This window comes from Phyllobates terribilis, unplaced genomic scaffold (genome assembly GCF_046119375.1).
Source record: "Phyllobates terribilis strain yellow unplaced genomic scaffold, ASM4611937v1 Scaffold_10__3_contigs__length_209671492, whole genome shotgun sequence".
Lineage (NCBI taxonomy): Eukaryota > Metazoa > Chordata > Amphibia > Anura > Dendrobatidae > Phyllobates > Phyllobates terribilis.
Window position 1 is genome coordinate 62,889,300 of NW_027362770.1, and position 13,106 is coordinate 62,902,405.

Sequence of the window (13,106 nt, forward strand, 5' to 3'; positions counted from 1 at the left end):
TGAACCCGTATTGAACTGGCGGTCCGGTGAAGTACTCCGATGGGGTCCTGACTGCCATAGGACCTGCCTGGTCCCGGTCCGTCCACTTCGCCCTCAGCCTACTCCAGCTAACTTACCTGGTCTCCCGGCTCCCTACTGGCCTTATGCGGACGTCTTCGGTAAGAAGGAAGCTGAGACGTTGCCACCCCATAGGCCATACGATTGCCCGATCGACCTGGTACCTGGCACCACTCCTCCCCATGGGCGTATCTACCCGTTGTCTGCAGCCGAGACCCGAGCCATGTCTGAGTACATTGAAGAGAATCTGGCTAGGGGATTTATCCGAAAATCTACCTCCCCGGCTGGAGCCGGATTCTTCTTTGTCAAAAAGAAAGACGGCTCGCTACGTCCCTGTATTGACTACAGAGGATTCAATCTCATCACGGTAAAAAACAAATATCCCCTACCACTCATCTCCGAATTGTTTGACCGTCTCAAGGGCGCCAGGATCTTCTCCAAGCTGGATCTACGAGGAGCGTATAATCTGGTCCGTATCCGTCAAGGAGACGAGTGGAAGACGGCATTCAATACCCGGGACGGCCACTACGAGTACCTTGTGATGCCCTTCGGTCTCTGTAATGCTCCCGCGGTCTTTCAGGAACTAGTCAATGACATCTTCCGTGACCTCCTGTACTCCTGCGTAGTGGTATACCTGGACGATATCTTGGTCTTCTCTCCGGATCTCCCCACACACCGGAGGGATGTTCGTCAGGTCCTGCTTAGGCTTCGGCAGAACCACCTTTACGCCAAATACGAGAAGTGCCTCTTCGATCAGACCTCCCTTCCGTTCTTGGGCTATGTCATCTCCCAAACAGGTCTGCAAATGGATCCCGAGAAGCTCTCTTCCGTTCTAAAATGGCCTCGTCCTGAAGGTTTGAAGGCGATACAGCGATTCCTGGGCTTCGCTAATTATTATCGTCTTTTTATCCCACACTTCTCGTCTCGGACTGCTCCCATATCTGCACTTACCCGTAAGGGGGCTAACCCCAGAACATGGTCGCCTGAAGCCGAGGAGGCCTTCCTTTCCCTAAAGAAAGCCTTCGCCTCTGCTCCCGTCCTGCACCATCCGGACTGTAATAAACAATTCTACCTGGAGGTTGATGCCTCCTCTTCCGGAGCCGGAGCGGTGCTCACCCAGAAGTCTTCTACTGGGAGAATGGTAACGTGCGGCTTCTTCTCCAAAATCTTCTCCTCGTCGGAGCGCAACTACTCCATTGGAGACCGGGAATTGCTAGCCATCAAATTGGCACTGGGAGAGTGGCGCTATCTGCTTGAAGGGGCTCTCTACCCGGTAATTATCTACACGGATCACAAAAACCTGGCATATCTCCAAAATGCCCAGAGGCTCAATCCTCGCCAGGCCCGGTGGTCATTGTTTTTTGCCCGCTTCGACTTCATTCTTCATTTCCGTCCGGCGGACAAGAACGTCAAAGCTGATGCCTTGTCCCGGTCCTTCCTGTCCTCCGATCAAGAGGAGGAAACTATGCACATCATCGACTCCTCCAAGGTGATGAATGTGGCCCCCTTGGATCTGACTCGTCTTCCACCGGTAAGACGTTCGTAGCTGTGCCAGATCGGGAGAGGGTTCTTCGCTGGGGACATTCTTCTAAACTAGCTGGCCATGCTGGCCAAAAGAAGACCTTCCAACTTATTACCCGGCATTACTGGAGGCCTACCCTGCGTAAGGACGTGGTAGACTTCGTCGCGGCCTGTTCATCCTGTGCCCGTAACAAAGTTCCCCGACATCTACCTGCCGGCCATCTCCTGCCCCTTCCCGTACCTGCTGCTCCTTGGCAACACATCGCTATGGACTTTATCACCGACCTTCCAGTTTCTGCCGGTTGCACTGTCATTTGGGTTGTCGCTGACCGTTTTTCTAAGATGGCCCACTTCATTCCCCTGCCTGGTCTTCCGTCTGCACCCGAGCTGGCTAAAGACTTTATCCGCCACATCTTCCGTCTCCATGGTCTGCCCCTCCACATCGTGTCGGATCGTGGGGTTCAGTTCACCTCTCGCTTCTGGAGAGCCACATGTAAGCTGCTGGACATTACCCTGGATTTCTCCTCCGCTTACGACCCTCAGTCCAATGGTCAAGTGGAGCGGATCAATCAGATCTTGTCCAGCTACCTCCGGCACTTCGTTGATGCTCACCACTCGGACTGGGTGAATCTCCTACCATGGGCCGAGTTCTCTTATAACAACCATGAGAGCGAGTCCTCTTCCAAATCCCCGTTCTTTATAGTCGGTGGCCAACATCCCCGGATTCCACTTCCTGTCTCCGTTTCTGTGGACAACCCTGCTGCGGAGTCTCTTGTCAGCGAATTTTCTACTATTTGGGAGAGCACTAGGTCCGCTCTTCTTCTCTCCTCTGAGCGGATGAAGAGATATGCTGATAAGAGACGTCTGGATCCGCCCCAATTCCGTCCGGGAGACAAGGTTTGGCTCTCATCCAAACATGTGCGGCTCAAAGTACCCTCCTACAAGTTGGGTCCTCGATTCATCGGCCCCTTCGAAGTCCTCAAGCAAATTAACCCTGTGGCCTACAAATTAAAACTCCCGGCCACCCTACGGATCCCCAACTCGTTCCACGTATCTCTCCTCAAACCCATTGTCTTTAACTTTTTTTCCAAAAATCCAGGTGCCCCTCCTGCTCCGGTTTCCGCTGATGACATCTTTGAGGTAGAGAGTATTCTGGCCTCCAAGAGGGTAAGAGGAAAAACCTTTTTTCTGGTAGATTGGAAGGGGTTTGGTCCTGAGGAGAGAACTTGGGAACCCAGGGAGAACATCAACGCCCCGCTTCTCCTTGAGAAATTTCTTTCTGGCCAAAAAAAGAGGGGGCCTAAAGGTGGGGGTACTGTAGCATCGGCATCTCTGCCCCTTTCTAGGCAGAGACGCCGTCCCTCTCACCTCCCCGCTCCTGGCGCGGCGTCCTCCAGCGCTGCTCTCCCCGCTGCTTCCGGCACGCGCTCCTTCCCCGGCAGTGTGCTTAGGGCGCGCGCGCGCTCCCCCTCTCTTAAAGGGACCGCGCGCGCCGTCCTAAGGAGTCCCCGGCCAATTGCCAGAGGACCTCCCATATAAAAGGCACCTCCTCCAAAATGGAGGTGCCCGAGCAATGTTGTAGCACTGTTCACTACTCTGCTTCAGCCCTCAGGTCCCGTTGCCAGTTACCTGCCAGATACCTGCCAGATTCCTGCCAGTCTGCTGTCTAATTCCTGCCTGATATCCTGCTACCTGCCTGCTTGCCTGAGGTCCGACGGTCTGCCTTCCAACTCTTGTCAGTCTGTCTATGGACCAGCTTGCCCGCTCACCTGGGAGCGCACATCTGCTACCTGCCTGCTAGCCTACCTGGAGGCTCTGCCGTCACGTGCTGTGACCACCTGCCTGTCCAGTGACTCCTGCCCGCTCACCTGGGAACGCTCATCTGCTGCCTGTCTGCTAGCCTACCTGGAGGCTCTGCCGTCACGTGCTGTGACCACCCGCCTGTCCAGAGACTTCTGCCCGCTCACCTGGGAGCGCTCATCTGCCGCCTGTCTGTTGGTCTTCCTGGAGGCTCCGCTGTCACATGCTGCGACCACCCGTTTATCCAGAGACTCTCGCCTGCTCACCTGGGAGCTCACGTCTACCATCAGCCGCCACAGGTCGTACCAACCCTTTACCCAGAGACTGCCCCGGTCACTTGCCGTGACCATCTGCCCATTCACCCAGAGACTGCCCCGGTCACTTGCCGTGACCATCTGCCCGTTCACCCAGAGACTGCCCCGGTCACTTGCCGTGACCATCTGCCCGTTCATCCAGAGACTGCCCCGGTCACTTTCCGTGACCTCCTGCCCGTTCTTCTAGGGACTATCCCGGTCACCTGCTGTGACTGCCTGCCTGGTCGCCACCCGCTCCCTTACAAGGACCGCCCCCTTGTATAGTAGCTCAGAGGTTCCGCCTCCCAGACCCGTTACAGTATAGATGGACTAATAGAACAAATCCCACACACTGCTACAAGCCGAAATATTTTTTCAGAGCTAGATGCAGATAAAAATTATTTTGAATTTGCAACCTGGTGGAGGTTAGTATAGATGGACTAATAGAACAAGTCCCACACACTGCTACAAGCCGAAATATTTTTTCAGAGCTAGATGCAGAAAACAATTATATTGAGTTTGCAACCTGGTGGAGGTAAGTATTGATGGACTAATAGAACAAGTCCCACACACTGCTACAACCGAAATTTTTTTTCAGAGCTAGATGCAGATAAAAATTGTTTTGAATTTGCAACCTGGTGGAGGTTAGTATAGATGGACTAATAGAACAAGTCCCACACACTGCTACAAGCTGAAATACTTTTTCAGAGCAAGATGCAGAAAAAAATTATATTGAATTTGCAACCTGGTAGAGGTTAGTATAGATGGACTAATAGAACAAGTCCCACACACACTGCTACAAGCCGAAATATTTTTTCAGAGCTAGATGAAGAAAAAAATTATATTGAATTTGCAACCTTGTGGAGGTTAGTATAGATGGACTAATAGAACAAGTCCCACACACTGCTACAAGCTGAAATCTTTTTTCAGTGCTAGATGCAGATAAAAATTATTTTGAATTTGTAACCTGGTGGAGATTAGTATAGATAGACTAATAGAACAAGTCCCACACTTTGCTACAAGACAAAATATTTTTTCAGAGCTTGATGCAGAAAAAAATTATATTGAATTTCCAACCTGGTGGAGGTTAGTATAGATGGACTAATAGAACAAGTCCAACACACTGCCACAAGCCGAAATTTTTTTTCAGAGCTAGATGCAGATAAAAATTATTTTGAATTTGCAACCTTGTGGAGGTTAGTATAAATGGACTAATAGAACAAGTCCCACACAGTGCTACAAGCTGAAATATTTTTCAGAGCTAGATGCAGAAAAAAATTATATTGAATTTGCAACCTGGTGGAGGTTAGTATAGATGGCCTAATAGAACAAGTCCCACACACTGCTACAAGCCAAAATATTTTTTCAGAGCTAGATGCAGATAAAAATTATTTTGAATTTGCAACCTGGTGGAGGTTAGTATAGATTGACTAATAGAACAAGTCCCACACACTGCTACAAGCCGAAATATTTTTTCAGAGCTAGATGCAGAAAAAAATTATATTGAATTTGCAACCTGGTGGAGGTTAGTATAGATGGACTAATGGAACAAGTTTCACACACTGCTACAAGCCGAAATATTTTTTCAGAGCTAGATGCAGATAAAAATTATTTTGAATTTGCAACCTGGTAGAGGTTAGTATAGCTAGACTAATGGAACAAGTTTCACACACTGCTACAAGCCGAAATATTTTTTCAGAGCTAGATGCAGATAAAAATTATTTTGAATTTGCAACCTGGTAGAGGTTAGTATAGATGGACTAATAGAATGATGCTATGTCCAAAAGGTTTTACTTCACTAGGTACAGTAAAAACATGTGTATTCTATACACAGGTGGTGTAGCTTGCAACACAGATAGGCTACTCCACTGACTAACACACACTGCAAGAGGCCAAAAAGGATTTGCTTTGCTAGATTTATCCAAATGCTGTGAAAAAAACTTGCACAGCACAGGCACAGACCTGCCTGGCAAAAACTGATAGGAACTGATGTAACCTAGCCCTCAAAAGGACTGCAATTACAATTAGTCTTTACTCCCAACCTATCTATTTAAGAGCACAGACCTGCCTGATAAAAGTCGTAGGAAATGCTGTAACCTAGTCCTTAAAAGGACTGCAATCACAACTATTCCCTACTCCCAAGCTATCTGTAGATTTGTGCAAAAATTTGCTTCAAATTAACAAAGTATAGCACACACAGCAACAGCAGTGCCGTCTAACACGCAGCTGCAGCAGTGAGAAAATGGTGGCGACGGGGAAAATGGCTAGGCCTTATAGGGCAAGGACATGTGACATACACTGCCAATGACACATGCCCTTACTTGTGTGAAAAAAAAACAGTTCGATCCGTGTGAGCGCTGCTGATAGGCTGACAGATTGCACCTCCCCACTGTAAATGCGGGAAAGAGAAAAAAAATGGAGATCTTCATTATTTATGCAGAGATCCATCCCCTGCCCCTCCCCCTGCCTCGCTGTACACTCAAACTGCGTATTAACATTAATTTTCAGCATTACTGAGAAAAAATCCAGTTATAATTTTGGTGCACGAACAGTTATCGAACATAACCTCGAACAGCCAAATTTTTTTCAAATTGTTCGTGTACGCCGAACGGCTCGAACACTGCCCAAAACAGCTCGAATTTGAGATTGGTGAAGAGTTCGAGTCGAACACCGCTCATCTCTAGTTATCTGATGATGTCATAATTAACTGATGTCATCTGATGATGTCATAATCAACTCATGATGTCGTCTGATGTCATAATCAACTCATGATGTCATTCGATGATGTCATCTGTTGATGTCATAACTGATGATGTCACCTGATGTCATCTAATGGTGTCATATTCGATTGATGGTGTCATCTGATGATGTCATAATCACTTGATGATGTCATATAAAACTGATTATGTCATCTGATGTCATTATCAACTGATGATGTCATCTGATGATGTCATAATTGACTGAACATGTCATCTGATAATGTCACTCGATGATGTCATAATCAACTGATGATGTCATCTGATAATGTTATCTGATGTCATAATCAACTCATGATGTCATCTGATGATGTCATAATCAACTCATGATGTCATCTGATGATGTCATAATCAACTCATGATGTTATCTGATGATGTCATAATCAACTGCTGATGTCATCTGATGATGTCATATGGTGATGTCATAATCAACTTATGATGTAATTTGATGATGTCATAATTAACTGATGATATCATCTGATAATGTCCTTCAATGAGGTCATAATCAACTGATTATGTCGTCTGATGATATCCTCTGATGTCATAACTGATAATGTCGTCTGATGTCATCTAATGGTGTCATAATTGACTGATGGTGTAATCTGATGATGTCATAATAAACTAATGATGTCATCTGATGATGTCATAATCAACTGATGATGTCATCGGATGATGTCAAAATCGACTGATGATGTCATCTTATGATGCCATAATAAACTGAAGTCGTCTGATGATGTCACAGTCAACTGATGTCATCCGATGATGTCATAATCAACTTATGATGTCATCTGATGATGTCATAATCAACTGATGATGTCATCTGATGATGTCATATGAAGATGTCATAATCAACTAATGATGTAATTCAATGTCATAATTTACTGATGATGTCATCTGATAAAGTCATTCGATAATGTCATAATCAACTGATTATGTCATTAGATTACATCATCTGATGATGTCATAACTGATGATCTCGTCTGATGTCATCTAATGGTGTCATAATCGACTGATATTGTAATATGATGATGTCATAATAAACTAATGATGTCATGTGATTGTCATCTGATGATGTCATCAGATGATATCATAATCAACTGATGATGTCATCATCAACTAATGATGTCATCTTTTGATGTCAAAATCAACTGATGATGTAATTTGATGTCATGATCAATTGATGATGTCATAATAATAAACTGTTGTCATTAGATGTCATAATCAACTGATGACGTTATATGATGTCAACTGATGATGTCATAATTAACTGATGTCATCTGATGTCATAATCACCTCATGATGTCGTCTGATGTCATAATCAACTCATGATGTAATTCGATGATGTCATCTGATGATGTCATCTGTTGACATCTAATGGTGTCATAATCGACTTATGATGTCATCTGATGATGTCATAATCAACTGAATATGTCATCTGATGATGTCATCTGATGATTTCATAGCTGATGATGTCATCTGATGCCATCTTATGGTGTCATAATCAACTGATGATGTAATTCAATGATGTCATGATCAATTGATAATGTCATAATTAACTGATGATGTCATCTGTTAATGTCATTTGATGATGTCATAATCAACTGACTATCTCATCTGATGTCATATCTGATGATGTTATTTATCTCATGTCATCTAATGGTGTCATAAATGACTGATGATGTCATCTGATGATGCCATAATAAACTAATGTCATCTGATGATGTCATAAAAAATTATGATGTCATTCGATTATGTCACAATCAACTGATGATATATTTTCATGATGTCATGATCAATTGATGATGTCATCATTAATGATGATGTCATACGACAATGTCATTGATGATGTCATAATCAACTGATGATGTCATCTGATGATGTCATAATCAACTGATGATGTCATCTGATGATGTTATGATCAATTGATGATGTCATAAATAACTGATTATGTCATCTGATGTCATTCGATGATGTCATAATCAACTGATTATGCCATCTGCTGATGTAATAACTGATGATGTCATCTGATGTAATATAATGGTGTCATAATACATTAATGATGTCATCTGATGATGTCATAATGAACAGATGATTTCATCTGATGTCATGTAATGATGACTTAATCAACTGATGTCATCTGATGACGTTATAATTAGATTATGATTTCATCTGATATCATTTGATGATGTCATAATTAACTGACGATGTCATCTGATGATGCCAAATGATAATGTCATAATCAACTGATGATGTAATTCAATGATATCATGTTCAATTGATGATGTCATTTTTAATGGATGTCATCTGATGTCAATTGATGATGTCAAAATCAACTGATCATGTCAACTGATGATGTCATCTGATGTCATTCGATGATGTCATAATCAACTGATGATGTCATCTGATGATGTCATAATCAACTCATGATGTCATCTGATGATGTTATGATCAATTGATGATGTCATAAATAACTGATTATGTCATCTGATGTCATTCGATGATGTCATAATCAACTGATTATGCCATCTGCTGATGTAATAACTGATGATGTCATCTGATGTAATATAATGGTGTCATAATACATTAATGATGTCATCTGATGATGTCATAATGAACAGATGATTTCATCTGATGTCATGTAATGATGACTTAATCAACTGATGTCATCTGATGACGTTATAATTAGATTATGATTTCATCTGATATCATTTGATGATGTCATAATTAACTGACGATGTCATCTGATGATGCCAAATGATAATGTCATAATCAACTGATGATGTAATTCAATGATATCATGTTCAATTGATGATGTCATAATTAATGGATGTCATCTGATGTCAATTGATGTCAAAATCAACTGATCATGTCAACTGATGATGTCATCTGATATCATTCGATGATGTCATAATAAACTGATTATGTCATCTGATGATGTCATAACTGATGATGTTATCTGATGTCATCTAATGGTGTCATAATCGACTGATGATGTCATCTGATGATTTCATAATAAACTGATGTCATCTGATTATATCACAATCAACTGATGATGTAATTCGATGATGTCATGATCAATTGATGTCATAATTAACTGATGATGTCATCTGATATGATTCGATGATGTCATAATGAACTGATGTCATCTGATGATGTCATCTGATGATGTCATAATCAAATGATAATGTAATTCGATGATGTAATGATCAGCTGATGATGTCATAATCAACTGATGATGGTATATGATAATGTCCTCGGATGTCATAATCAACTTATGGAGTCAATTGATGATGTAATCTGATGATGTAATAATCAACTGATGATGTCATCTGATGATGTCAATCGATGATGTCATCTGATGTCACCTGATGTCATAATCAACTGATGCCATCTGATGATGTCACCTGATGATGTCATAATCAGCTGATGATTTCATCTGATATAATTTGATGATGTCATAATTAACTGATGATGTCATTTGATGATGTCATCTGATGTCATAATCAAATGATTATGTCATCTGATGATGTCATAATCAACTTATGATGTCATCTGATAATGTCATGATCAATTGATGATGTCATAATTAACTGATGTCATCTGTTGATGCCATAACTGATGATGTCATCTGATGTCATCTAATGGTGTCATAAGCGACTTATGATGTCATCTAATTGTGTCATAATCGTCTTATGTCATCTGATGATGTCATAATCAACTGATGATGTCATCTGATTATGTCATATTAAATTGATTATGTCATCTGATGATGTCATAATTAACTGATCATGTCATCTTATAATTGTGACGAAATGAACCCTTCTATATACAACATAGGATGATTTCTTATTTATCGGACAATTTGGTATTTTGTGGCGAACTCGTAATATGCCACTCATGGGTTAAGTTCTTACAATCTAGCTGGACACTATTTTGTATACCCACTGTTTCTAGAGTTTTGTTGATGTTGGTGATGTTAACCTAGGTAATGCAATTATCTCTCTTCTGTAAGGTCAGAGGAATTTATTCCTGTTAGAATGCCATTGTATTGCCAAGTGGATTGTTAACTCTATGTAAATTGCCTCAGCCACCATTGTTGTAGTGTCATAACTTGCAAACCGAATGTCTCCTGCTAGCATTCCATTGTAGGACTATATCAATCAGTATGTGGCTCTCCCTTGCCTGGACTGCAATACGACCAAAAATGGTTATATGGGACTTGAGATCCAGCCAATGAAAAGACAGTCTTATTTCACCAATTGTGAAGTCCCTGGTTTCCTGCAATGAGGGCTGAGGGTATATCAGGAGGACTGTTCAGTTGACCTGGAGATTTTTGTCTACTGCTCTCAGCCTAGGGATGTCGGTCCCGACTGCAGGTGCACTAGCTTGAAGACAAGCAGCTAATTTAGGATCTTCGGATTCGAATGGGTGAACAACGACCGCCTAGGATGCAACCCAGGTTGGGACTTTTCGATCACCTGGTTACAGACTTTGCCGTGCTGTCTCAGTTCCAAACTCCGGCATTATTTGTTTCTGGGCTGGTGCTTGCCAAAAGAAGAGGACCACTGGTTTGAAGTAAATAGTCCTGGAAGATCTGAGATACGAAGAATCTAAAACTCTAGTGAGCCAGCGGAAGGGTGAGACTCTGTTGCCTGTTACAATTTGTGCTGTGCTGGTTATGTGTTATATGCTGTTAGTTCTTGGGGATCCAATAAAGCCTTAATATTGTGATTCCCTCACCCTGTGTTGTCTGAGTAGTGTTCCGCCCACGGTTGAGGTGTTCGGGCGTTCACCTGGGGATGAGCCCTGGTCCACGTTGTCTTTCTCCACAATAGACCGCCACCAAGGAATTCATCTTCGCTACTGTGACGTACCAGTGATGAATGAATCCAGCACGGGGATTGATGAACACTTGCAAAACTTTGAGGTGATGATGAGTATGCACAGGGTGCCCACAGCTGAGTGGCCCAGATACCTATGGACAAGTTTGCCTGGTCGGGCCCAGGATGCTGTCCGATCACTTAGGCCTCAGGATTGCTTGGACTATGGAATTATTAAGGACAATCTGTTGACCCTTTTTGCCATAACCCCTGAGAGATATCGCATTAATTTCCAGACTATGCCTCGCCAGGGTGTCTCCTACGTTGAATTTGGCAGTCAGCTCCGACGACACTGTAACCCCTGGCTCGATGGTGGGGCTGCCCACTCTGCTGCTGCCCACCAGGACATGATAGTACTCGGACAGCTTATGGAAAAGATGGACCCGGAAATACGAGAATTGGTGGCGGACCAGATGCCCGACACCCCCGAGCAAGCAGCCCGATTGGCTGACGAATTTACAGCCAACCGACCCAGCTGGAGACCCAATAGACCCACCGATCCCAGGAGGATCCTCAACCATGGATCCCAGCATCCTCCAGTCTCCCGTGCTGGACTAACTCACTATGCCACAGAAGCCCCAACAGGGCAAAGGCTTACCAACAGGGCCCATGATTTGCCTAACCCACGACGCTGTTATACGTGTGGGCGCCTTGGACACATGGCCAAAGAGTGTCTTCAAAACCGGGGCCCCATGCCTGGAGCCCGTCTGCCAGCTCAACCAGTCAACATATGCAGAGATGAACCAGTGAGGCCTGGAGGATACTACCCCCATGAAGCACGAGCAGCTGAGGAAGTGATTTACCCAATCCACACCTTGCGGCAGGCAAGACACCATACCCCAGCCAACCTCAATCACCACATACAGACGGTCAAGGTTGGTGGAATACCAGCTCAGGGACTTTGAGACACTGGATCCTCAATCACCCTGGTTAGCCCAGATATTGTTCCCGCCGAACATCATTTACTAGGCCGCCAAGTGGCCATCTCCCTTGCTAGGGGCCAGCAATCAAACATCCTTCTGGTACGAGTGCAGTTGGACTGGGGAACTGACCAGGGAGAGGTTGAAGTGGGGCTCATGGACGGCCTCCCAACCCCTGTCCTTTTGGGAAACGACCTAGGACAAGAATTATCCAGCCAATTCGTCACTGCCATCACCCGCAGCCAAGCCAAGAATCAACCGTGTGCAGATCTTTCTACTAACCCATCCGAGGATAACCCACCCCCGCCATCTTCAGCCTCCTCTTTTGAGCCAACAAATGTGAGTACATCAAACCAAACTGTGGCCATTGACTGGGGGGAGATAGATCGTAAGGAGTTCAGGGAAGCCCAACTGACAGACCACACCCTAGAGAGCATCTGTAGTGTGGCTGACCAACCTGGGGGAGGAAATCAGGGGGAGTTGTATAGATGGGAAAGAGGCCTTTTATATTGGGAAAAGCCCGCATCCTGCCCAGAAAGACCTTGGACCCGTGTACATCAGCTTGTGGTACCCCAGCAATACTGACCCCAACTACTGAGCTTAGCTCATGATATTCCTGCAGCTGGGCACATGGGGACCAAAAAGACCAGGGCCCGCCTGTTGCGTAGTTTTTTTTGGCCAAGGGTCACTCAAGAAGTGTAGAACTACAGAGCCTCTTGTCCAGTGTGACAAAGTATGGGCAGAGCCCCATGTCGGACCCCACTCCAACCCATGCCTTTGATTTGGGAGCCGTTCCAGAGAGTTGATATTGATTTAGTAGGCCCCTTAGCCATCCCCAGCCGCAGCGGGAAAAGATTCATCCTCACCCTGGTAGACTTT